At 33.8% G+C, this 25,682-nt stretch overlaps 1 pseudogene; it reads right to left on the bottom strand.

Moving 5' to 3' along the window:
• Positions 1 to 21,161: 21,161 nt before the first annotated feature.
• Positions 21,162 to 21,397, bottom strand: LOC106009971 (DNA-directed RNA polymerases I, II, and III subunit RPABC4 pseudogene; annotated as a pseudogene).
• Positions 21,398 to 25,682: the final 4,285 nt, after the last annotated feature.

Below are 25,682 nucleotides of genomic sequence, written 5' to 3'. Positions count from 1 at the left end.
TTAAAGAACTAATGTATTTATTAATAATTAACCTAAAATAGGATCATTAGAGCTGTGGTTTATAACACCACTTTTTTTCTACAAAATTTAAGAAGCTAATATATTTTACAATTATTAGTCTATGATTTTGGCCAACAGAGTTTAAAATCTGTTTTGTGACAATAATAACTGAAAAGGTTGTAGAAGGTAGGAGCAGAGTTTTTGCATATTATGAAAATTAAAGTGGTAAAAATTCAAATTAGTGTGCTGTAACTTTAGGATGTTAACTATAATACCAACTGTAACAATAAAATAGCTAACAAATATATACAAAAGAAAATATAAAGGAATTTAAATATTTCCTCACTAAAATTTAAACAAAGAAGACAACAATTCTACAAATGAAGGGAGAATGGGCAGAAGGTTTAGGAAGTGAAACAGAAAACAGAATGACTGTTTTAAAAGTTATGACAGTAAAATACTCATTGAATTAATCCCCTTCAAAATAGTCTCTCATTTTGAACATACTAGCCCATTGTTTTTGTCACTTTTTGAAGAAATTCTAGAAGTCCTTTTTCAAGAATTCCTTTAGTTGTGCTGATGTGGCTATGTGGATGTCTTGAATTGACTGAAAATGTTTACCTTACATGAACATTTTGACTTTGGGGAAGAGCAAGGACTCATGGGTGCCAGATTAGATAATAGCATGATGGGGAGGCTTTGTAATATTTTTATGGATTTCCTTTTCCATTAGATATTATTGGGTGGCAACATATCGTAATTTATAAAATATCTAAAGGAGTCTTCCAGAACAGCTTCAGTGTGTTCAAAATAAGGAGAACTATTTTAAGGGGGATTAATGGCAATGTGTTTTTTACTGTAATACTTTCTAAGAAAATTTTAAACACTCACTCTATATTTTGATCACACCTTGTACATATAAAAAACAAGTAGCAAAATGAAAAATTTAAGTTGCCCCTTTCATAATTATTGTAAATATAAAAGGAATAAACATTCCAATTAAAAGTTAGAGTTTGCAGAATGGATGAAGATGTACATTTTGGGCTCTTTACATAAACTCATTTCAATTCTAAAGTCAAAGAATAGAGAAGAGGATTCATGCAAACAGTAAACAAAAGAGACTAACAGTGAACACACTCATATGAAAATAAATTTTAAACTAAAAAATGGTTATAAAAGACAAAGGACATAAATTCAACATGGCAATATAATTGTAAACACTCATATACCTAACAGCAGGTCATTAATATATATTAAGCAATAATTGACAAGTGTTAATAAGGATGTAGACAGATTTAATCCTTGTGCACATGCTCATTTCTTAGAAAGGTAAAATGATGTAATTACTATGGAAAACATCATGTCTGTCCCTTAGAAAATTAAAATTAGAATTACAATATGATCTATCATTTTTGTTCCTAGATATATACTCAAGAGCATTGAAATCTGAGTTTCAAACATATTTGTACACCAATATTTATAGCAGCATTACTGACAAGAGCCAAAATGTGGACACAATCCTGTGGTCTAAAAATGTATTGATAGATAAGCAAAATATGTACACACATACAGTAGCTTATTTTGCCCCCTTTAGAATGCAAAATCAAATTTTTTCCTGTTAAAGGAAAAAATTTAGATAGATGGTACAACACAGATGAACACTGAAAATAACTGATAATGGCAAGTTTATGAGCTAAAAAGAGTTCCAGAGATAGATAGATAGATAGATAGATAGATAGACAGACAGACAGATAGACAATAAGAAAGTACTGAGTCACCAGAACTATACACTTAAAATGGTTAAAATCAAAATTTTTATATTTTGGTTTTTTACCACAGTAAAAACAGAAAAAAAGAAATAAAGGTGAAAAGAAGACTATTTTTCAAAAATCAAGTACAATAACTGAAGGTGTTCTTATAATCAGTTTTACATGGGATTATCATAGTATAGTTCATTTTTATGGGCAGATAATGCACGCTTTCAATATTTTACAATTTCTTGAATTTTACTAGACCTGACATAGCTCTTTGCTTCATTTGTTTAAATGTGGGGTAGCTCTTCCCTCAACACTACTATCTAGAAGAGTCCTTTCTTATTTTCAATGATGCCCAATCTCTTTATATTTACTACTCACTCCAGAAATATAACTACATATATATTTTACTGGACTCATATTCTGTAATGAAAATATTGCAACAAAATCCTTGTCAGGCATGTCTAACAAAGTATGCCACAAGCCAGAAGGATGCAAAATATTGCTGATGTGTTTACTTTAAAAACCTGCTCTAGAAAATATCTGATATGATTATAGCCACATGATTAGCTTAGATAAAATCTAATCAATTATTAGATTTAAAAACTTACATGTCTACAAATAAAGTCAGAAATTGAGAAAAATGTGCAACTTAATATTTTATTCTGACACAAATTGTATCAATTTATGGAAAGAGTGTAATGCTTTCATACACCCATACACTGTGTAATGATCAAAAATTACACAATGGTATGCATTTCAGACACACCTGAGCTCATGCATCAAGATTTTTTTGCTAAAGAATGGACTCTCTACCACTATCTGGTTTTAGTAAAGCTGGACTTATAAACTTGTACATTCTGGATGGTAATATTACAAGTAGTTAAAGACTGTAGGTTTAAATTTAAGTAGTACTTACAAAATATATATCACTTTCAAAGTTCTACACCCAATGTTTATGTTTGGATCATATGGTTAATTATTAAATTAAAACCATGAATAGTCTATATTATTAAAAAACATAACTAGTTCATATTAATAAAATTTTATTGAACAAGAAAAAGGTTCTAGAGCTGGGTCATATTCCAGACTAAAATGATTGAGATTGCCCCCATTCCACCACATATACAGGGTTTATTAATACTCAAAGAAAAGTAAGTGACATACAGGAATAACTTGCTTGGTTCAAATAATATCTGCCCTGTATGGGTGAATTCTGATCAGTTAACAGTCTGTGTTTGGCTGAAGGTCAATTGCTTTATAGCTGGAATGTCAAGACATAGTCCCAAGGTGATAAAGAAAGAAAAGTGAAGTCAGAGGATGTAAGATACAAGAAAATTTATTTAAAAGATATAAAACCAAGAAAGAAAATCTCCCACTACCTGGGAGGGAGTCTTGAGGAGGATATCCAAAAAGGCTCATTGTCTAGGGGTTGTTAAGGGGTTTAGAAGGAAGCTCAGGCCCTTATGCAAGCAGTATATCTCTATCTCTATCCAATTCATGCAATGTTCACATAGTGTTGATGCAAGGTCCCTGTGCTCTTGAGCAAATGAGCAAATGGCCTGCTTGATTATGTTCTGGGGAGGTCCCAGACACAGAATGTCTGGCAGATGTTTTTGTAACATGCCTGGAGAATGATGGCCCAGGTGACTCCATTGTAGGCTTCCTGGATCCATTTCTGGTCCACTGCCCTTATTGGCTGTGGTGGGTTAACTAATGGTCAACTTGAAATGCCTAGCTGAACTGAATCAGCATGGTTCTGGGCATGGAAGACCCACCTGAGGATTGTTGCCAATGGCATAATAAGAGAACTGGAGGGGAAGATCATTTGGCATTGATTTTCTTGGAGAAGCTTGCTGCAACTGGTTTTCCTGATGCGAACTTGGCTGTTCTCATAGGAGGAGAAGCTCAGGGCTTCCAGGTCACCAGGAATGGCTGCTGTTCCCATTAGAAGAGCTCTAATCTTCACCTTGAGTGTTGTTTCCTGGCTCCAGTGTAGAGCCCTCAGCCTGGTGGCACAAATTCTTCACCCCATCTGTACAGGCTTTCTAGTTTCCACCATTGGCCTTCTCAGTGCATATACTCAATACGAATTTTCACGAGACATCATCATGGGCTCTAGGCCTCTGGCTGGACTTGTGGAGGACATTGCTTTGGACTGGAGGCCTTTAGCTGTAGTTGTGCGGGGCACTGCTGTGGGGCCCATACCCTGGGCTGGATTCTTCAGGTCTCCAGTGTGTGAACAGATCTCTTGTACTCCTCTGCATTTGATTTTTTTGGTGACTCATAAAATAATCCTATAAATTATGTCTTGTATTTAATCTATTCCTTTGCAAACCCTGACTACACCACTGCCTAATAGGATCCTAACTCACCTCTCTTCCCACCTCTGAAGAGGTGACTCTGTCTACTGTTAGGCAAAAGGGAAAATGACTGATCTAGATGTTTTGTGCTGTATGGAGGCCATGAGAAAAGATCAGCCTCCCAGGGCAACCTTCAGAGGGCTTTTCTAATGGCCTATGATAGAAGTCACATAGGATCTCCATGGTGGATTTCATTTCTGTTACCATCTGACATTTAGTATGCTCTAGGTGAAAGGAAACACGGAAATTCAGGAAACAGGTTCCAAAAATATAAAAGAGTAATAAGAAGCCAATACTGGTATGATGGGTCTTATAAGTACCCAGACCCACCCTCGTAAGGATTTAAGGAGGGATCCTGGTCAAGTTTTTTGATTAAGGCTGTTACTGAGGTCTAAAGTTATGGCAGTGGAGAAGATGTTGGGGTTCCAGGGTGACCATAGGAGGAGAGTCTAGTTCTAGCAAATTAGTCATGTAACTATACAGGGGAGTCTTTAATGGTGTAATCTGGGGGGCTTAACGTGTAAAATTTTGAATAATGAGAGTGAAAAGAGAAGACCAGGAGATGAGATAATGTCTTGTCTCATTGAGTATGAGGCCCACATTTTGGGGGAGATAACCCCAAGTCACCATTTTTTTTTACCTTCCTCTGAGGAGGAATGCCAGGCATGGGTGTAAAAGGTCATACAGTGCTATCATAAGGGCTGGTGGTCGAAGAAGTTTCAGTTTTTTGAGAATGAATTTTAAAATAGTGATGGGAGTTGAAACTAAGCTTCCCATTAAAAAAAATAATAAGAAGAAAATAAAGGAATCCCTTGCTGTTTTTATCGAAGCATTTACCAGCCAAAGCTTCCCTTGGTGACCTGTAAAGTCTTAGTTGTTAGTGATAGCAAACTATAATTAAGAGGGAGCAAGTTCACCAGATCAGTCTCTCTGACTAGTGCATCCTTTGCCCTCTGTGCTGTTCTTGAAGCCCTATAGTTGAGTTCAGAATCTGAATGATTTTTTTTTTACCCCAAAGAAACTGAAATATCTGTGTAAGTAAAATTGAAGATCCACTGCTAGACCCCTATTATATGCAGAGAGATAAATAGGCTAACATGGGACAGGGTCGCAGAAGGCATGAAACTACACCAAGCAGTTGTTTAAGTTTTTTTTCAAGGCCATATTTGCCATCAAACACAAATTCAAAGTGGACGGACCTGTAGAATTAACTCACAGAGTACTGACACTATATCATTCTAGAATGTCCAGCTCTCATGTCTGGAAGGGGAGTTTGGGAGATTCCCAAGTGGTAAAATGTAGGCTACAGAGATATCAATGCTTTACAAATATTCTAAGTGAAGTTTGAATGCCATTAAGTATATTGGCTTTCATTCTGATCATTAAGGCAAAAGAACTATATAAATGTCAGCTGGAGAAAATGAAATGCAGTCTACTGGTTTTAGACATATGAAATCAACAAGTGCTGTGGTTTTATACCAACTATGTAAACTGCAAAGTAATTATATTGGTGCATACAAAAATATAATCTTGGTTTAGGAAAATAAATGTTTGCTAATTAATATGATAATCAAGATAACACTGGGGTTGGAGTGGTTTAATTCTAAAATATTTAGTGTTTCCCAAGGACTTTAAATAATTTCCACATATCATTCCAGAATTTTCTTTCCAATCCACTTCAACTAGAACAACTTGAAACAGAGTGCTTATGTTGATTCTATATTTCACTGCATTAGAAAGAAAGAGTAATGTATTTCTATACTAGAATAATTTCAACTTGATATGTAATAAATTAAATCATTATAATTATGCAAACAACATGTGTTCAGGAATAAAATTATTTGAGATAAACTGAAGAAACCTTATCACTTCTTTGACCAAATCATATTTCTGCTCACTTCAAAAAGGCTTTCTCCATCAACAGTTAGTCTCTCATATCATAATTATAGCTAACCTCTGTAGCTCCCACACTCATTCAGACCACAAATGTTATTAAATCTATTGGAATATTTTGCATTCTCCCTAAATTTGAATTGTCTTTCCATCCTACCTATTGTTTATAATGTTGCAAAAGCCTCCTATTCAACCTAACATTGATACACATGTGTTAAGTCTTTAATCTGTATTAAAAACTCTGTGAAAGCGTGATCCTGTTATAGACACTGATCTTAAAACTGCTCTCTGTAGCCACATTCATTTTTCTCATTCCATAAATTAAAGAAAATGAATAAATTCCACAAGTCGTGCAAATCATAATCTAAAACCTTTTCTACATAAAATACACACAATCTACTTCTTTAGGCTTTCAAGTCTTCCAACAAAACAATTATACAAAACTGTACATTCTTATATTCCATTCTCCACCTTAAGCCCTGTATACTTTATTCATTCCAAATTGCTCCCTGTCTTTAAAGTATGCTCCATTTATTCATTTAGTTTTTTCTCAATAGGATATAATATTTCCTATTCTTCGGTGGTCAAAATTGCACCTCTCTGTAAAATCTTCTTTGAACACCAACCCTCTATGAAGCCTCCCCTAAGGACATTTTATAGACACCTCTTTTACAGCATTAATTTTCCATGCTATATGGTTATCCTTTAAAATTCTGGGAATTATTTTATTTATAGCAAGCAACAGAATTCTAACTGGAAAAAAAATGATTTAACTCTATTGACTTGCAGTACCAAATACTGAAAAGACGCAGAAACTTTAACATGGTTACCAGGATTCAATTGTTTGTTCTACCTCTTATTTTCTTCTGTGTTGGCTTTATTCTCAGAAGGAGTGTCCATATTTAATACTCAGCAACAGCACATTTATGTAATTTTTGAGCTAGTAGATCTTGTGGAAGACAAACTATTGTTCTTAAGAATTACAAAATTTTACTGAATTAATTGAAAGTTTTGGATATGATGATCAGCCAATTTATAAGTAAAACACTAAGGTGGAGATAATTAAATACACTGATTTGAAAAATATAGATGAAGTAAAGCTTATGATATTGTTAGATCTACTGAAATATATTAACAGAGAGTGGGTTAGTGTATAAATCAATTCTTACTGCTTAGTTTCATAACTCAGCATAATCAGAAACATTAACCATTAATCATCTATATTTAGTTGATCTTGACAGGGCTGATCTGAATATTTCAGGTTAGCTCTGCTACATGTATTTTTCATTCTCCTCCTGGGAAGAGCGGGCTCATCAACTAAAGTTACAGGTTGAAGATAGCAAGACTCATTGTTGAAGATCAGTTTACTCTTTTGTTTGTATCACATGTACTAATACTGATTGTTTAAAGGAAATCAGAGTGCAGAAGTCAAAATTGGGCAGCAGAAAATCTCCCCACCTACAGCATGAGGATCTTCAAGGGGATAACTACAGTGCTGGATGATGAATTGGGAATAGAAGTCCAATCTATGACAGCAAGAATAGAAGAAAACAAGATTCTCATTGAAATCAAAGTGAATGGATTCAAGGAAGAAAAAACAGCTGTGGTAGAGACCATCTAATATTTACCTTAATCTTTAACTTACAAACTTGTATTAAACACACTATATCTTATTTAATTTCAAAAATTATATGGTCCCAATAATGATGCTTCACATAGAGTATTCATCCAGTTAATATTTATCTGGTATGAATTTCTTTCTGCAATAAATATTTCAATACTTTGCCAGAATCTAGAATTTCTACAACATGTAGTATTTTTTAATGCCTGAGTGTATCACTCAGAAACATTTTCAATTTCAATTAACAGAATACCCAGTTAGCAACAGATTTAATCCATAATGATTTATTTTTTAAATTTTAGAATATGGAGATATGCAGTTGCTGCTCTGATTGTTCAATAATACAAGATACTGAATCCTTGTGACTTTTCCCTGCCTCTACCTTTTAGAGTGTGTAGAATGATTATCCCACCACGGTTCCAAGCACCATATCAGTGTTAATCTTAAGAAGAGATGACAGATGAGTGGTACCAACTACATCGGTACATAGATGATAAAATAGTATTTTCCCTGTTTGTGCCTAGAAGATCTCCCCATATTCCATTTACTAACACTGTGCTACCTCCAACTTTAGCTCCAGAAAAGAACCAAGCAAGTGAATATGCCTCTTACATGTTCTCTACTGAAAGAGCAGAAGAGAAGAGTGTATAGAGATTGGTGATATTTAATAAACTAGCTAACTACAGTCCTAATTTCTCCAGCCCATAGAAAGAGCTGCATTAGACAAGGGGGAAAATTAAGTTTATCGTTATCATTATACTTTATATCATTATTAGCATATTATTAAAATCAAGCAATATCTCTGTAATAGCTATTGACTGTAGAGTAAAAACCCTAGATGTGAAACATAGTTAAGTAATACTTGAAAAGTCATGTAACTTCTGTGTCTCTGTTGCCTAATCATTATCGTAAGAATTATGACGCCCACTTTAAGGAGTCATTGTGAAAATTCAATAAGATAATAAGATCCAAGTGCATCACACAACATTCAACACATTAATTTTCTATAAATTATAGTTATTACTTTTAATGGCAACTAGAGAGTATTTCACTCTATACAGAACAAAATCCTAAAAAAAATGAGTTTCAATTGCATGCATTTTTCTTCTGGTTCTCAGAAATGATTTGTCAAACTTTGGCAGAATTGTAAAAAGGGCAAAAGCAATTTGTAACTTTTTTTCCCTAAAAATTTCAAGTCACTTATTAAATGGTTTGTAGTATTCCCTTGCTCTCTACTTTTTAAAGGTTCTGTTAATTATTTCTGAGCTGAATATATATAATAAAATGCTATATGCAAGACAGATTAATCTAGCCAACAGGAGGATATTACCACAGGGGGAAAAGGAGGTTGTTTTACACTCATTCTGCAAAATTACACGCTGTGTAATACTTGGAAAGTAATCTCCAACATGTAAAATTATTATAATTTTTCCTTAGGAAATGATTGAGAGAAAATGTATGTAAGCGGGCTAAAACTCCTTCAGAAATCTGTGGGAGGGTGAAGGAGTTTGCTGTAGTATTAATGGCAACATTATGAGTCTGTACAGTGCTTTAACATTTACACAGTTATCTTATGTCATTTCTCATTTGACTCATATGTAAAAGTTGGGAAGTAGACAATATACTTCCCATCTTGCTAATGAGAGATGCGAAGTTCAGAATGGTTACACAATTTGCACATGCAATGCAATGAGAGTCAAGAAAATCACAATGAGAGTCAAGAAAGAGCTGGAACTTAGATCCTAAGTCAGGAGCGAGAGCACAGGTGTTTAAGTTAACAGATCTACGATGAATCAGCTGGGCCACGTATAGTGCTGTGCTTCTGTATTCTTATTGGTAACATGGGGGATTACATCAGAATCTACTTCCCAAATTTATATCACACTAGTCTGCTGGATCTACTGTAGCCATTACAATGACTGAATTAAGCCACACTCTTTCATTTACCGTAGTTCTGGTGAGTGGGAAACCCAAAATCAAGGTGCAAATTGATTTGGTTTCTGTTAAGGACCCACTTCCTGACATGCAGATAGGGTTACTTTTCAGTTTCCTCATATTGTAGAGGCAACCATTCCCTTCTCCTCTTCCTCCTCCTCCAACTCTTCCTCTTTTTCTTCTTCTCCTTCTTTTCCTCCTCCTCTTTCTTCTTCTTCTTATAATGTAATGTAATCTCCTTAAATTCAAATACCATCTAATTAATTACTTCCTAGTGCTTTATCTCCAAATGTCATCATACTGGGAATTAGGGCTTTATATATGAATTTTAGGGGGACATAATGCATTCCTTAGTGGTTCATCATAAGAATTAATCAAGATCACATGTGTGAAGCTTTTAAAGAAATGATTGGTACTTTATAATCAGACTTGAACACACTGGGTATTATTGTTACTGTTGTCCTTAACATGTTTCCCTTTCCATTATCACAAGCAGCACAAGGTGAGATGAAGTAGAAATGATCTGAAAGTTTTTAATTAACATATGCAACAGGGCCAAGCAATTCTCTGGTAATAGATTGACTATCCCAGGAAACATCAAATTCTGTGGGCTCATTGGAGAGTTAGTACATAAAGGAACAAATTGTGCAGTAGTTGACTCAAGTTAATGTTTCAAGTTCATCACACACTTTCTATGCCGGAAAACAGTTTCCTCTTTGGGTGATTTCTACTAACACCTCTGTAGTTCCAAAAGAAATCTGAAATTTGGCCCTCCTGTCTTCTGTTGTTCTATCAGGTCTGATTGCTCATAAGGATTCTGCACATTCATACAGCTAATTCATGTGAAAGATTTCCTGCCATGCAATATAAATGTTGAAATCAATGTTTCTTACTAAACAAATAGTAAAAACCTATTTGAGTACTTGCTGAGCCAAGGACTGTATTAGGCACTCAACTTATAAAGATGGAATTCTTAAGAGTTTGTGTAGAGTAAATTGAGATGGACACGGAAATAACTAATTTCAATGCAATTTTGTGAATGCTATGATAAAGAGTGTGGACAAATACTATGTTTTATAAATGAAGCGACCAACAGGCTGGTGGAAGTAGAGTAAGGGTTTAGGCTACAGATGTTATAGACAGGCAGCTCCTGTCTGAGTCTAGCCATAGATCACATGAAATTTGAATAATTTACAAGCATAAGCTTTTATTATTCATGATGTGGTATCATTTATCCACTAATGGCAACTTCCCATTAATGTTCTCAAATGCTATTATTGTCCTTTGCTGATGCTGAACACAAATATATGTCATATCTAGAGGGTACAAATGCCTGGGAAAAATAATTCATTTTCTGCTCCTGTAAAATTTGCTGTTTCGAATACTGTGGTATAAATGTGGAACTTTTCGTCTTTCAACAGTGTCTTCATTTGAACTCTTTAGGCCAGGATTACTACATTTCTACAAAGTGACATCATAATGTAGATGACACCACTGCTTTCCACAGTTTGGCAGCAGCAGAAAGCCTAGGACATGTTCCCATAGTTCCAGCAAGAGAAGCAATCCTATTTAAACTAATTCCACTGGGACCTTTTTTTGCCAGGGATTAACACTGACCTGGGAGAGCACAAAATCACCACATGCATCAAACACACACACACACACACACACACACACACACACACAAATATACATAAATTTGAAAATATCCCTGGTGCAAGCAGAAGTCTTGAAGCACCTTAGGACAGGTATGTGTGGCAATCTTACAGTACTCTGTGGCAGTGGAAGCAAAGCCTGTCAAGGTGGTGGATGGACTTCTGTAAGAATGGGGCACAAGACATTTGCCACCACTTACTGTCTTTGGGTACTATAAATTAGAGAAGATCCTGTGTTCAGCATACAAATAAGAAAGAGGTGACACACAGCTCATAGGGTTCTCACCCTAAATCAGCTGTGATCACCATTTGAGAGTCCCATCTTCACTTGATGCCATGAAAGCAGCACAGCACTGGCTCAGTACATCATACTTCTGCAACTTGGTCCATCTACTCAGCACCGGAATAATCTTCCTAGGCACAAATCTAAGAGGTGCTCAGCCCATCCTGTTAATTTACCTAATGTCAGAGGCTGTGATGGCTCAGAGGCCTTGAATGTGAAAAGAAGCAACAGAATGAATGCTGATGCTCACCCCGCACAAACAACAGTGGAAGTGCAAGAGATTTACAAGTTTAAGAGAATAGACAGGACATATAGTTGGAGTGCTGCTTGCCCTGATCTGAAGGTGTTGTTGAGAATTATCATGTCCACAAAGCAGACAGGTGGTGGGGGAGGGGAGTGGGAAGTAAAAAGATTAAGATGACATATATATGTATGTCTTCTGATATGTACATAGACATATAAATATACACAGATATAGAAAGAGACCAATTTCCCAAGATGAATGTAATTATGTTTGCAAAAATATACTAATGAAAAATAAAAGAAAAACATTCACTTTTTCTGTCTCCTATTTTTATATGCTGTTAGTAGGTATTCAAAACTAAATGATACACTTGAAAAATAAATATTGAAAACATTGGCTAAAACAAATTTAACAATGTTTCTTTGAAAGTGGAATTTCCCAAGCGTGCTATATTGAAAAGATTTTGGACTTAATTAAAAGGCAGCTAGAATATCCTCAATAGTTCTGCCACATCACAGATTATTCAATAGTCATGCTGAAATAAATACTGTATTTTATTTTGCTTGTTTGTTTATTTATTTATTTATTTTCTTGTTACCGGGGATCGACCTCGGGTCCTCGCACTTGTGCAGCAGGCAGCAAAACCACTGAGCTAAATCCCCGGCCCTAATACTGCATTTTAAATGAATGATAAAAGGGAATTAAAAGAATTCAGGCTATTGGTGTACTAGATAATGTAAAGCTTGAGCTTGAGAATTATATTATCTAAATACAAGCCTGCTCCCATCTTACTTGATACATGCAGATTAGAAAATTATAGAATTGTCCCAGGCCTCAGTTTCCTCATTTTAAAATGAGAATGATGAGTCAGTTGTCACAAGTGCTATTATAAGAATTCTGTATAATTGATGAAACACTTATTATAAGGCCTGTCTCACAGCAGGCAGTAAATTTCCCTGATTTCACCCTCCCATGAAAAGGCTGTGAAGCCTGCACGAGATCTATAAGGCAAGGTTGGCACAAGCAAAGTGTTAAAAAAAATTCTAGCCGTTCTTGCCACCTCCTCTTCTCTGGCCCCATTCTGAGTTTAAATGACTTTAACAAAGAGTCATACAAGTTCAGTCTGAATAAGTCTATTAATTAGAAATTTCACTCCCGTTATTAATTCTTGTATTAGTTTTTGAAACGTAGTTTTTTCCTTAACTGTTATTGTTTGTAAATACTTTTTTTTTTCCTGGAGTAACAATAGTATGTTGAGAAAGTTGCAGATAGTGATTGACTTTTTTATTGGATTTCAGATGCCCTGCAAGTGCTCCATATGTACACCGGTATATGCACCCTTGGAAGAGGACCAGATAATTAAATCAGTAGACTTACCAAGTGATCTTAGGAACACACCATCTGCCTAGATGGGCTGCAGCATCACACTGGCATATACTTGTCTCTAAACAAATGAAACACTCTCCCATATTTTCCCAATATCTGTGGTGAAGCAAAAGTCCTTATGGAAAATAAGTCAGAAAACTTTTATAGGTTTTCTTTCTTTGTGAGAAGTAAATGTTTTTAAAGAAAATCAACCCAACTTTACTTCCAAAATCCATATATCTGTTTACAATGAACAAATGAATAAATTCATAGAAATCAATGTATTTCAAAGTTTACCCTGTCTCTCAGGCGATTTCTTATCCCATCTTTTATAGCTAAACTTTTTATAGATTTAAAAAATTTTAAAACATTAGTTTTAAATTCAATTGAAAAGTTTTGTACATCTACGTTAACTTATCTATAGTTTTTAATGACAAAGGATTGATGGAAGTTCTCTTTTATGTCCGCTAAGGATTCAAAGCTAAATAATTTTTATGGATTAATAACATGTTTTTGATAAATCCTCATATTGAATTTCAACTCACAGTTTCATCAGACAGCTTCTTTCAATCATCTGTCATTATAAATTCTTCAAATGATTTTCAAGCTATCCTTATTATTTCTTTTTCCAAATAATTTAGACGGTTGAGAGTCATCTTGTGATATTATTCCCACTGATGAACTCTTAATTTTACTAGAAAACATCTAAAGGCAGGACGAATGGAATTACTTATTACATTCTGTAATAAAAACATTTCGTGCATTTTTGCATAATCATTTCCGTCAACCCAAAATAATATATTACATATGAGTAAGTAACAGGTCAAAAACTTTCTATATTCCATATATACACAATATTAAATGAAGGCACAACTATTAGTATAACATGTGTGCTGTAATGTGCTCTTCCCTCTGCATCGTATTTGGGCAAAGATGATCCAAGTTAACTCCATTAGGACCCACACACCTTCCTGGCTCAGCCGCGGCCAGTTTCACTCTGGGCAATGGAAAGTAACCAAGGCAGCCTTAACGCTTCCTCTCTCCCAGATTAACTAAATTTTAGACAAGTCACCTCCTGTGAATAGGTCCCTAAATTCATTTTCTTCCAGTGTTTTCTTTAGCAAACTTGGCAATAGTAAAATCTTTCTCTTCCCCTTGGAGATGAAAATCTTGTTCTAGCTTCTGGCCAGGTTTACATTCCAGAAATGTCTTTCTCAGGATCTTGGGAGACATCCTTTTTGAATGTAATCATGAAGTTGCCTTCCCATCTCCCATTCTCTGTAGGAGTTTAAGAGTCTAACTTCAATAAGAGCCAATTTGAAAGAAAACAAATGGCTAATGATGTTGACCAAGCTTCCTAATAAATACCTTTTCTATTAGTGCACAGCAGAGTTTAAGAACTCTTCTCTTCCGCCTTTTGTTTCAGAGGAATAGAGTTACAGCTTTGGCCTATTGCAATAGTCTTGAAGAAAGGGTTTCAGGCTTATTTTATTCCATATGAAATAATATTTCTTTTACAAAAGCAGTAAGCTCTCATAACTGTTTGATAACGACTATACCTGTGAATACTTTGAGAATAACAGTAGGCCCCTAAAATTTCCCCAGGAATTTTAAGTAATGCAATTTAAAATGAACACAATTTATAGTGGAGTTTTTGGTTTTATAAGTAGCACTAAAATTACGTACAGTCATTAGTGCAATCAAAGTTCCCACTGGTAAATCAAGGTAAATAGGTGAATGATCGTTCTAAGGATTTAATTTTAGGTTTATAGGAATTGGGCCTCTTCAAAGTGCAATTATTTCTGAATTTATTTAGACTACCTCAGCATAAGTTCAGTGACTGAAAACATTAAAGAAAATGTGGGTTAAAGTTGAATAGATTTTACTATTAGAGAATTTAGCAGAACAAGCCTCTGAGTGCTGTGAATCTATGAACTAAACAGTATGAAATATATTAAGAGTGTATTTGTCCTGAGAACCATTTTATCAAGTATTTCTGTGGTACCTACAAAGAAGTTTTAGAACATATTGATTAATGACATTGAACAATGTTGCTCAAGGCAGGCCGCTTATCAGAATAAACTTGCAGCCTTTTTTAGTTTGCTTCTTTTAATAGAATTTCTTTGGAATACAAACATAAGAGAATTTAGGGAAAATAGCTTCTCTTTCTCCTCTAATATATCTTGATGTTATTGCTCAAATCAAATCCTCCATATACCCTCAAAGTTCTTCAAATATGGACACAATATCTCTAAATATCTCCTTTGAAAACTGCCTCACCATTAATACAGCTTTATAATACTTGGATATATTGTTTTATTTCATTGAAGCCAGATTGAATCACATCCAATCACCTTCTAATTTCTGTGGCATCACATAAAGATATGGTACACATTAGTAGTCACTTCTTGCCTAAAAAGGAAGCAGGTAAGCCTGGAAAATAGTAGGAAGTGAGGTTAATTAGAAAATGATCATCATCTCTAGTGCCTCAAAGAAGATATCTATACCTCTATTGCTCTATCACCAATATGTATTTAATCTATATGTAAAAGTCTTTCAGAAGGATCACGCATCCAAATGAAGTGAGGCATTCAAGGCTAGTTCAAAAGCAGCCTATTATGACAAGTTTTCACGTAAGATTGAAAATCTTTCTCATTTAGTTTAGAAATTAAACACACCTAGTGTCTCTTTTTAATACATATCCCTCTCCAGCCAAAACATTTATATGTATCCACCCCTCAAACTAAAAAGTGGTATCTGGATAATGTGCAATGTTAACTTGCAAGTACATTTGTACAGTTTGTATTTGTTTCTTTCATGGAGAATTCTCGTCTTCTTGTTTATCTTTTTATGCCTATTTGTCATTTTCTTACAGAAGATATTAAACCTTGAACCCTGGTGTAATAGAATCTATATAAGGATTAGTAATTGTCATTAATACTATTCTCATTGAGATGGTTTAACATGGTATGTCAATTTGAAAGAGTTAGGAAATAGTATTTGTGGAGCACAGTTCTGGTTGTAGCTGTTGGTGACTGGCATGTAAGCCAGCAAACTAAGGGACAAAAATCCACCCCGGACAAGGTGGGACCGACCCATAGGCTTGTACCTTGTAAGATAAAATGGGAAAAAAAGAAGAGAGTGCTCCCATCTGGAAGGGATCAAGTCTTCCTGACCAGGTTCATCTTTTGTTGCTAACGCCTCTGGACTTCAGACTTCAGTTTCTTCAGCCTTCTAATGCGAACTCACATTGGTGACTCTGTAGTGGACTTCCAGTCCTTCAAACTTGGACTGGTGTTGTGCACTTGATCCATTTTATTCTGTATCCATCTTGATCAATCTTTTATCTTTAGTCTGAGAAGTTTCTAAATCCTCTGCTTTCCAGGGCTCAGAAAGCCAGTGTGGACTCTGCTATTTATAATTCTGTAACCTTATCTAATAAATCCCGCCATAATTATACATATATGTTCTATTAATCTTGTTCCTCTACAAAGACTGGAGAACCCTAATACACTCACTAAGATTATTACATATAAATATGTAATATATTACACATGTATATCTTATGTATATATATATATAATATATACACATATATACATATATCTTACATATATATTACATATATATCTTGGTGTACTATATCAATAGATAAGCTAATAACATAATTATGTAAATCATATAAATGAGGAAAAAATATCTCAAGATTAAAAGAATTATAGTTTATCAGTATATGACCCCATGTATGGGTAAAGAAGTACAAGATATTCAAGAAATTTAAGAACGTCTAATTGAAAATATGGGAAATTAAAACCACATTTGCCATGACAATTTGACTTCACATTACTCAACTGCAAAGTCATTTTAATAACCCCTTGCCTTTCAACTCACTCCAAATTCACTTGAATATTTCTTTCGAATTTCCCTCTATTAAACCCCAGAATGCATTCACTCAGCCACCAATGAAATAGATGACACAGATTCTGGACCTGTTATGTAAATAGCACCCAATACACAGGGAGCTTGGCCAGTAGGAACTTCGGAAAGGGAATCTTTAATTGAAATTCTCTTTCTGCTACATTTGATGAGCACATTAAATATCACATTGCTGCATCATTTCTTCAAAATCTGTAACTTCAAATAAAATTGCACTTAAGAATACCTCTAACCACATTATTCTCTACAATATAACTCACAATTCACTCTACATTGCATTAAATTCCACACTTCTTAACAATGATTTCCTTCTATCTGCCTTTCTAATGGCACCTCACAAACGCTTCCATTGTCATTATGGACCAACTCCCATTGATCTCATCTCTGACAAATATGCAAAGCTCTTTTCTACCTCAGGACTTAGCACCTGTGGAAATCTTAGCCACATAATCTTCCCCTCAGCTCAGGCTTTCCCTATATCCTTTATAAATTCTTCTAAAATTCCTCGGCTCTTATCTTTTAATTTCTTAAATTCTTCTGCCTCATTTGTTATAAGATGGCAGGGATCATCATTATCTTCTTTGGTTTCAGCATAACATTTAAGAGAGGTGATAATTTGGATGTTAAATAAATATTAACACTGAGCTTTGTAGCAAGACAGAGAGTGGATATCATTACAGAGAATGGCCAGTCAACTCTTGGAAAAATAAATGGGCCAGGAGAGAATTCAGAGCACACAGGTATAGTTCTAAAGAGCAGATCTTAAAAATAATTCCAGTTACAGATGACATACAAAATCTTAAGTTAGCATTAGCAGAAAATGCAGGGAAATAATACAAGGAAAGACTGAAAAAACAATTTTCTTATCTTTCTAGAATTGAATAGCAATAAGAAGAATGTCTCTCATTGTGGATATATTCCTTTTCTGCTACATTTTTTATTTTAGCTTAATATGTCATTTTTATTCGGAAATAAATGTATAATAAATATATAATTTCTTAACCAGGATCCTGAAATTATTTGTCCATACTGATATTATGCATTTTTTCTCATATATGATCCATATTTTCATTAAATTTAATAAAGTATTCATTGCTGTAAAGAACCATTGATTTTCTGTGTTTGGTGGAGCACACCAGTGATGTCAGCACTCTTCGAGGCTAGGGCTGGAGAATTCCAAGTTCAAGACCAGCCTAGACAACTTAGCTAGCTCTTGCATCAAAATAAAAAATAAAAGAGGTTGAGGATATCACCTCATGGTAGAGCTTCTCAAGGTTTGACTCTCCAGTACTGCCTAAATAGATAAATTCAAAACAGATGTTTGATGAACTCACATGACTAATAAAGATTTAAAGCATTTTCCTTCACACAGTCATACCTGCAGTTCTGTAAAGCCTATGAAAGAGTGCAGGTGTAGCTAACTATAATTTTCAAGGGGAAAATCTATAAAACAAACTACATTAAAAATGAATTATGAACAGTGACTAGTTTGTGATAAAATTAACCTCATCTTTCTAATCCCAAGTTATTTCCACTAAATTGTACTATTGTTCATTATTATTGGTTTAAATAGGTTCCCAACATACAAAGTGATGAGATTGAACATTTAAACTTTAGTACTAGCAAAATGCAAATCAGATGAAATACTGACTTCAAAGAGATGTGGGCACATGGCAAAGTCTGTCAGTGATTTCAATGGCTGGCAGTTTGAGATGATTCAAATATAAATCATTAACTCGTTTTTCTTAATTTCAAAGTAGATAAGAATGTGTTGTTCAGTTTTAAAAATGAATTTCACATGGAGCAACCAATTTTTGACCAACATTTTGAATACATGAAAGAGTAGGTGAAAGGACCTCTTTTTCCTTTGTTGATCATTTGCACATAGAACATTCTGTAGAACAATGGGAGATGGGCTAGCTCATAACACTAGAATTGATAGCCCAAATCATATTTCTGTTCAATGTTCTCTTAATATTATCTTCCAGTATGCTTATTTTTAGCTTTCTAAACCTCTTTGTAGTGCTGCAGTTTTCTGCAGTATACTAAGAATTTCATGACAATTAATGAAAGGAAGTATGTGGCTCTAGGCTTCACAGCATAGACAGTAAAGACTTTCCTATCTCAGAATCAAAACAGTAGGAACAATTATCTTTTGCAAGATAAGATATCAGCTGAGCCCCTACAAAAATCACTGTGACAAGACCAAGTACTTCAAAACCAACAATATCATTAAAGTTAATAGTACAATATTAGTGAAAAAGTATTTACTGATAGATATATGTGGTAAACACTGTACTAAGTTTAACAGGAATTGGTTCAAGAGGATAAATCAGAACAAGAGGACAATCTGAATTGATTATTTGTGTTAGTCACTCTAGCCAAAGGAGACTTTCACACATGATTAAAGAAAAAGGACAAAAGGTGGAGAGAGAAGTTTAACAGGACACTGGAGAGGGAGCACACGTTTCACAAGACTGAAAGTCAAAGAAAATGAAGTGATCGGTTGAGAAAATAATAAACACAATCAAATGAGACCTGATCCCAACTCTCCTTAGCTCCATCTGCTCACCTCTCAAACTCTTAAATAGGCACACCGTGGTAATAAATGAAATCCAACCATATTTGACAGGGAGAACGCTCAGGTACCAGAAATGTTAATTTCAAACAACAGAATCCAATGTCAGGCTCTCCTGTCTGAGGACAGAAAAAATGACTTTTGGTTTTGAAAATATACCTTCAGAAAAATCTGATAATAATGATTATAATTAACATCAAGGGTTTAATAACAGGAAGGCACTGGACTAACTGAACTATTCTCATTTGATCACTACATATTTACAATTATTCCAGGAGATAGGTACACCCATTGTCCCTTTTCTCTAAAATAAAAGTAGCTCTATTAATAAGGTTTGCTTCATTCATAACTTTTAGTAAGTTGGCATACCAAGAATTCCAAACCAGGCCTTTGTATTTCTTGAATTTGGAATATAAACCCAGTATCACAATAACAAATTTTGAGTATTACTGAAATTTGTGAAAAATATAGTGCTTGGAGAAAAATAATTTAAATGTTGATTACAGTGTTCAGCATTGGGTGTTTTCTTTTTTTTTTTTGGCACCGGGGATCGAACTCAGGTCCTTGCGCTTGCGCAGCAGGAGGCGAAACCACTGAGCTAAATCCCCCGCCCTGAGTGTTTTCTAAAAATGAATAAATGATTAGAAACTCTTGTTCTATTTAATTTTCAAATCTTTATTATTCCTTATCTCCTAACATAAGTAATTTGGGATTATTATAGTATTACAGAAAAATCATCTAATGAAAACAGACAGTTCCAATAATCCTAAATCTTTGAAAATTTTCACTGCAATATTTCTTCAAAATTTTTCTGATCAAATGTATTTCTGGATATGGATTTCAGGTATTTGAAATGTAAGACAGTAAAATATCACACTTGATGAAATACCTATGTGAACTGGGTATCATCCATAATACAATACAGTGATATTTTTTCAGCAACCTCTGTTCATATTTGCAGAGGTTGAAAATAATGACTACAGATCATCTCATGTCAGTTCAAATCAAGACATTCTAATAAAGAAGTTCCAAAAAGGGTTAGTTTTCTTCTCTAAATATAAAATGGGGATCACCTTAGAAAAGAGTTCAGTGGCAGAGGATTTACTTAGCATGGATGAGGTATTGAGTTATTTTCCCACAGCTGAAAAAAACAGTGTTAAAAACATAAAAGAAAAAAAAAGTTCAGAACTCTGTATTTTTTTTCCAAAGAACTTATTTGATTAGATCTTTAGAGAGCTCTAGAAATCCAAATTTTTAATAATTTTTTTAAAGTATGGTTGGAGAAACAATTTTAACCTTTATTGTGTGTCAGATTACATATACAATAAAATTAAATAATAAGTCATATAATTAAATGAAAAAATTCTTTATACAAAGTATATATAGATATCTAAGTACAATCTAGTTTGAAAATGAAGTAAAAATGAAATATGTATATACTTGTATTCTAAGTGTGTTAAATCAAAATCTACACAACAAGAAACATTAAGGGGCAAATCCAAGAACCAAGGAAAACACTTTGAATTCCCATGTTTCATCGAGCTTCAAAAACCACCAATCTTTTAGTTCTTTTTTTGTACATTATTCTGTATCCACATTCTCTACATCTGATTAGATCCCTGGATTTAATTTCATTTTCTGTGTGACATTCTCCACAGATATATATCCTTGGCTGCTGCTTTGGAAGTTGAACGTCCTTCTGAGTGTCCATTGTTAGTCTCCTATCTGGGCAACACTGAGAAACTTCTCACCTGCCTCTTCGAGACAGAAACACACTCATTGTGGTCTCAGGCAACTTCTGTCGCTGAAAAAAAATAGTGTTAAAAACATAATAGAAAAAAAAAGTTCAGAACTCTATGTATTTTTAAATTCAGATTATAAACCTGAACCATATTTTTGTCACTTCGTCATTTTCATTTAATCATCTTTTATTAAGGTTTTTTTTTGCTTAGATGATGTCCACATCACTCATTTTAATAGCTACATATTATTCCACTTTATGGATGTACCATAGTTTATTACTCATGATAAAATTTAATTTTGGCTATATGTGAAACTAATATTGATCTCTTTAATCTTTCTCATGACTTTTATCCACTTACTGTAATCTTCATGGCCAATCATTCATTTTTTTAATTATGACACTTTCTCAGATATCCTTCTTATATAAATCAAAAATTCATATTCATCCTAAAATATGATGCATGATTTTGCATCTTTGTGCTCAGAATATATTCCATTTTCTGAAGGAGAGTCATATATTGTAAGAAACTTGCAGATAGGAGATCTCACTTTATAAGTGAAAAAGTGAGAAGAAGCCTTTAACTTTCCTATAGGCAAATTATAATGAATATACAATTCAGAAGTTTGAAATTTGTTAGGGGCAAAATGCAAAGAACTAATGGCTACAAAAATATTCTCTTAATTTACCTCTTCAGTATGTAAGTTTTTCATCTCAATGTGGGAAAGAGCCCAGACTTAATTTGTTGGTTCAGATAATGAAGCACTCAGACACCAAGAAATCTCAACAAGTCTTTTTACTTTTGCAAAAGGGCACAAGCACACCTCAGCAATGAGGTACCAGGTGTGCCTAGGGCAGGGAAGGGGGATTTTAAAGCCCTAACTTATAGAAAGCAGCTATCCTTTAAATTCACTGCCTGAATTCAAATGCTTACCATCTATTATGGCTAACTGGAGTGGCTGGAGGGTGGGGGTGGTGAGTTGTTGGGTATGTTAGAGACAGGAGACACGTGGTTTGGAATGGAAGGTCCTTGGTTCTTACCTTGGAAACTGGCAGTGTTCTGGGAAACAGTACATAGTCATCACTTCTTGGACCTCAGTATATTAAGGGGCCGGGGGGGGGCGGTAAAATATCATTGTACATGGTATTTTTGTATTGTCGCTAAAATAAAGATAAAGCAAAGAGTTTCACTGGCCATTCAGAGCAGTTACCTTCATATGATAGTTTCTGATTTAGAAATGTTTAAATTTTTGTTTTCAGATTATTTAGGATGTTAATAGAATCTTTGATTCGCAGGCAAATTAATTTTTAGATGAGTATTCATTTCTTCGTCAAACAGGGCATTTTCATGTTTGAGAGTTCAAATATTTATTTTTGACAAATGTAAAAATATAAAGGGATCAAGGGCACTTTTTTAGCTAAAGACTCCCCAACCTCATGTTAGGAGTCAAACAAACAGGTTTCAACCCCAAATACCTATTTCTTTGGCATTTCCAAGCTGCGATGTAAAAGTTACTAGATTTCACATTTCTTTGTTGTTGTTTTGTTCTTTTACTGCTTTAATATTTTAGATTAATTTTGAAGTCATAAATAATAATTCTCTTGCTAAAAGAGAATTATTAATATTTTGTTTTGAATTGTTATATCCGATTTATATAAGTGAGAGGAAGCAGTGAAGAAGTAATTTGTTGTATATCACAGTAAGATTTGGTGCCATAGTTTAAATAAGAATCAGTCTTTTTCTGAAGCCCATATGATTAACCATCACGATACAGTCCCTAGGGTATGACTGTCCATTTATCTGAAAGATCCTCAGGTATATTTCATTAAAGTCTTATAACTTCATAACTATAAATTTCTTGAGTTTATTTCATTTTGGAAACTATTCAGGTTATAAAAACTATATCCATTTAATTGACTGATACTAATTATACATATTTATGAGGTAAGAGTGTGATAATTTGCTACATATAGGGAATGCATACTGATGAAAACAAGGTTATTATTAATTTTGGATTATTTAAACTTGTTTCTTATCAAGCATATCATAAATTGTTTTGACTCATAGTCACTCTATTGTCCTGTAGAGCATTATAATTTATTCTTCTATCTAATTATATTTTGGTACCCACTATTCACCTTCTCTCATCAGCAAACAATAATAATATTCATTGTATCATCTAATTTAAAAATGGGTAAATGACCTGAATAGCTGTTTTTCCAAAGATGATATTCAAGTGACCAAGAAGTATTATGAAGAGAATGTTCAACATTCATAATTGTCAGAAAAAAATGCAATTCAAATCCACAGTGATGAAACATTATCTCATTTTGGTTAAAATGGCTATAGTAAAAAAACCAAAAAATTATAAAACTGGCAAGGCTGAAGAGGAGGAATACTTATACATTGCAGAGGAAAATGTAAATTAACACAATCATTGTAGAAAATTGTGTGGCATTTCCAAAAAAAAACAATAAATAATCTTAAAATAGAACTACTATATGATCCAGTAAGCCCACTGCTGAGCAAACATCCAAAGGAAAGGGAATTAGTATGTCAAAGACACACCTATATGCCCTTGTTTATTAATGCAATACCATTCACAACAGCCAGGATTTTAAATCAACTAAAGGTTTAAAAATAATCTAATTTAATGTATGAAAAACCTTTAGATTTCATACAACAAAGAAAGATTTTTATTACTATTGTTCATTGGTTTTATTGAAATTATTTACATTGAGAGTGGCAAATTAATAACTGTGTCAGTAACTAGCTGGTAATTCTGGCACCTACTTCATAAGATTAAATGAATTAAAATTAATAAACACTTTGTAAAGTGCTTACAAGAGTACCTGTCATTGTGTATGTGCTGCATAAGGGTTTGCAAAACAATAAAATGCATCACTTAATAACAATTAAAACTAAACTTATTCATATACTGATCATATTATCCAAGCATTTCACATCTAATTATTTGTATAAGAAAAATAAATTCATACATTCGTTAAGTATACAAATACTCTCTGCAGCTTGTTTTTGGTAAGAGGCCAAAAAAAACCCCCTCAAATATCTCCCTGCAAGTAAATAGATGAATAAACTCTGGTATACTGAATTCAATGTATTCAATGTAACACTATTCAACACTAAGAAAAATAATGTATACAAAAACATGAATGAATCTTAAAGTAATAAATATACTGACTCAAGAAAGCAAGGTGTGAGTAAGCATGATATGATTGCACTTGTAAAAAGTTCTAAAAAATAGTCTAATAAATTGTGACAGAAAACATTTGCCCTGTACAAGAGGAAAAACAACTGGATAGAGGAAGCTTAATGAGATGGGAAGAAGGGATCATGAAAGGATAGGAAGAAATTTGCAGATATTAGATATGTGTAGTATTGTGGTAATGATCTCAAGGAAATATGCATATAATATACATATATTTAGAAAATGTATGAACTATGTATGTATAAGATATATATGTATCTTAGGAAATTATAAAATTTACATGTATAAATTTTATTATATGTCATTTATTCTTTAACTGAGTTGTTAAAACACATTGAGAATATTCTTTTTTTTTTTTTTTTTTCAGTACTGGGGATCGAACTCGGGTCCTTCTGCTTGTGAGGCAGGCTACAGAACCACTGAGCTAAATCCCCAGCCCGCAAACATTCATTTTTTAAAGAGTTCATTCAGATAAATTTTGTGCACATAAAATTGTGTGAACAGTTTTGTGTTCTATGGTGAGAGGAGAATGAAAATTGTTACTCAGATGAATGAGCCATTAGACTTCAAATGGAATACTTTGTGAGTAAAGAAAGGGTTACAAGTTTACCTCAGTTTTTCCAAGAGCATTTGCAGCTAAGCTTGTAGGTTTAAGTTGTTTTCAAAATTTATGCAATTTAACAAATGGATTGAAACTTTGATGTTTTTATACAAGATGATCCTGAAGAAGAGCATCTGAGTGCAAAAGGTATAGATGTTTTGATTCTCATCAGCCACCAGCTATGCACAGATTAAATTAACATTTTAGAAAGGTATTAAAAGGGTCTGATGAGCATTCAGTATTATTTTGTATTAACAAAGTTCAATTTGCATACTCTTAAGATTTAGAGAAGTGAATTTTGACTGTAACTCACTCTTTCCTAGGCCTTTTAAAAAACTGGCTGTTAACCAAAATCCAAACACCAAGTTACTGGTTTTACAAAGGTACTTTTATGTTCACACAAAATGCAAATAATGACATTAGCTAAATGAATGTATGGGTGTGTATGTGCATTTGCCATATTTTATTTTAACTACTTCCAGA

The sequence above is a fragment of the Heterocephalus glaber genome, unplaced genomic scaffold (genome assembly GCF_053883595.1).
Source record: "Heterocephalus glaber isolate CG9 unplaced genomic scaffold, H.glaber_assembly_v1.0 deba00000594, whole genome shotgun sequence".
Lineage (NCBI taxonomy): Eukaryota > Metazoa > Chordata > Mammalia > Rodentia > Bathyergidae > Heterocephalus > Heterocephalus glaber.
Note: the sequence above shows the minus strand (reverse complement) of the source record. Positions and strands in the feature narration are given on the sequence as shown.